This window comes from Diplotaxodon limnothrissa, linkage group LG22 (assembly GCF_057381915.1).
Source record: "Diplotaxodon limnothrissa isolate DT_005_m linkage group LG22, D_limnothrissa_male_GT1.1, whole genome shotgun sequence".
Classification (NCBI taxonomy): Eukaryota; Metazoa; Chordata; class Actinopteri; order Cichliformes; family Cichlidae; genus Diplotaxodon; species Diplotaxodon limnothrissa.
The window spans coordinates 21,626,820-21,630,253 of NC_140616.1; positions in this window are offsets into that span (position 1 = coordinate 21,626,820).

Here is a 3,434-nt window from a genome sequence, read left to right on the forward strand (position 1 = left end):
CCCTGTTACCTGTTTTTCATTAGTTCTCACCTCTCGCACAGTGATGGGGTGTTTGAGTGCTGAAATCTGGGGTGAGGGACAAGTGAAGTGGCTCTTTTAACTGGGATAAAGTGCTCATTTGAATGGAAGAGTGAATGTGTGTGCGCACACCCACGCTGTATTTCTGTGTGTGTTTCCGATGAAAAGGGTGGACAGGGATGAATAGTTGCTGTATTTGGGTCAGGGCCATCATCAAACAATGTGAATCGAGTGGATAGAAAACACACACTCGCACACACATGCACATATACAGACACACAGCAATAGAAAGGATATTAAACACAAAGTTCATTGTATAGTAAGTTTAAAAATGAAGAACCATGCATTAAATCAGTGCACGTAGAACCTCTTTTAACTCCTTTTTTAAAGCATTTCTTTAGAGCCATTTCCTATTCCGTCCATCCCTCTAAATAAAACCCAACTTTCATTGAAAATTGTAAGTGAAAAGAAGAAAGATGAAAGGAAGGATGCAAAGCAGGAAGCCAGATGGGCCTCAGTTTGCTAATGACAGATAAAGTGGAAAAGCGGTAAATAAAAGATGAGTTTTCCTACCAGGTGGATAAAACGATGCATAAATAGTCAGAGGATTGTCTGCACACCATTAAATATGGATGGGTCTCCAAGACCCTGGGCTAAATGATAGCATTCCCACAGATGTGCCGGAGGTGCTGCTAAGTACACAAGTAACCGTTCACAGTGCAAACACACCACCGCTTACCGGCTTGTCTGGTACGGGAAAAACATGACACTTTCTGGTGGGGAGGGGAGCGTTTTGACCCAACATCTTTGTTTTGATTCTAAAAATGCTTCACCCATCAACACACATCTCGACATGATGGCTCTGGTGTCTCCATCATCTCCACTGAGCGTGTTTCTGATTCAGATAGATCCAGTATTCCCCGGAAAAAACACTTTTTTAAAGATATACAAAACCAAGCAAACACACTGGAGCGGCACCTCACCAGGTAAGAGCAGCTGGATCTTTGAACAGGTGTGTCAGCGTGATCCCCGGCACGCATACTTGCTCAGGTTTCACCCCCAGCCTACGTCACTGGTGGGACCCGGTGGTTTCACTTCAGATGAAGCGTTACACAGCTAACAAAGGGCGAACACATGAGTACACAAAGAAAAGGTACATTAGCATTATAAACAAATCAAAGTACCTCATGTTGCATAACAGAAATTCTGTCTTCAAGTCCAGGAACAAAACATATTAGCTGCAGATCAAATAAAGCTCAAAATAATAAGATTATCTCAGATCAGATTCATGATCATAAAAAGGTGTCAAATGATTCACAAAGTCCTAATATTTTTCATTGTGTGCCGTACAACAAAACATATTTTAGTAATTTTGATGCAACCTTGTTGTTGTTGTTTTTTTGTTGTTGTTCTTACATTTTTTTTTGTTTCATTCACGTTCCTTAGGGAATGAATCCTATTCATTTTGGAGATTCTGTGAACTTCTTTGTCCTGCCATGAGGTTGACATTTGACAACAAAATGCTTCAACAGCTTTTTGATAAAATGCAATGAAAGTTGGTATTTATTATTATCCTCTGGGTTGTTTAAGTTCAATAAACCTGCACACTTCTGTGTTTATTGGTGCTAAGGAGCTAAGCTCAGGCACTCATGGCAGATCAGCTGATCTCCTTCCACACATCCGATTCATTTAAATAGTCTGCAAGCTACTTTGCAATCCCACCTTCTCCACTTTGTGCTATATCTGACTTGATATGGATCATTTTGATACTGATGACTGCTCAGTACTGTACTGGGATTTTGCTGCTGTCCTTTCCTCTCTCCTTTATGCACTTAGAAGGACGAGAAGGCCCCAGAACAAAGTCATGCCGTCAGATACAAATTACTGCAGATGGATGTAACAATCCCCCTGTGATGATTCACATCATCACAGTTGTACTTGGACAAGGCTAAGCACCAACATTTCAGTACTGTCATGTGTTGTTCATGTCAATATTTGGTACATTTTCAACACAGTCTGAACTATCTTAGTACCCCTTTGTAGCATTCGCTGTCGAGATGATCCCACACTCCTTCAGTAATGTTGAGGTCGGGGCTCTGAGGACGCCAGTCGGTGCATTTTTCTATCCAGGCATACTTTTGCTCCATTGGCAGCGTTTTGGGATCATTATCATGCTCAAGAAAATAAGCTGCTGGCAATCATATGCTTTCCAGATGGTTTTGCATGGTGGATAAAAAAATAAAAATAAACTCTATCAGTCAGTTTTGACAAGCTGAAATGCATGAAAGAGCTTCCACTGTGTTTTACAGATGGCTGTAGACACTCACTGACCTTCTAGATACATACTAGTGACAATTTGAACCAGAAATTTCAAATATGGATCATCAGGCCATAAGACCTGTTGCCACTGATTTTCAGTTCAGGTTAGTAGCATTTCTCCCTGTTTTTCTTCCTTATGAATGACTTCTTCACAGCCATTTTTCCACTGAGAGATGCTTTCCTCATGTCCTAATGCCCTATTTCTGGCACTTTTTCTTTTGTCATCCATTTATCCAAATGCTGCATACGATGATGATGCTTTCACTAATACCAAACATCTATGGGTACACTGAGGTTCATTACATGGAATATAAATGGAGCTGGCTCCAGAGAAAAGAGGTTAAAAATATTTAACCAACTCAAAAAACTACAGGCGGATGTTGTCCTATTACAAGAGACCCACAGACCTCTTAGAGGTCCGAATGAACTTAAAACACCTGAGTTTCCCAATGTGTTCTCAGCTTGTTATAATTCTAGACAAAGGGGAGCAGCAATTTTAATACATAAAAATATTAATTTCACAGTACTCGATACAGTTATAGATCCAGAGGGTAGATTCTTAATCATTAAACTATCTATACGTGATAAAAAGCTATGTATTGCAAGTGTATATGGTCCAAATGTTGATGATCCCTCATTCTTTCACGGTTTTTTCAGTGCACTCTCTGAACACTTAGATGGCACACTTGTTCTTGGAGGTGACCTCAACCTTGGACTAAATGAAGACATGGATAGGCTCAATACAGCGGGAACTCAGCGTAATTGGCAGTCCACAAATATAATCAAACAGTATATGAGCGACTTTGGTCTTTGCGATGCATGGCGCTCCCTTCACCCCACCAGTAAGGAATATACTTTTTTCTCACATGTCCATCACTCCTACTCTCGTCTGGATTATTTTTTGGTCAGCAGCTCACTGCTGAACGACATTTCAGACACTGAGATTCACCCTATAGCTGTCAGCGATCATGCTCCTGTATCTTTAACACTAATGCACAAGAATAATAATACGCCAAGAAAAAACTGGAGATTTAATATATCACTACTTAAAGATGAAGACTTTATTAAATATTTTAAAAAAGAGTGGACTTCATATT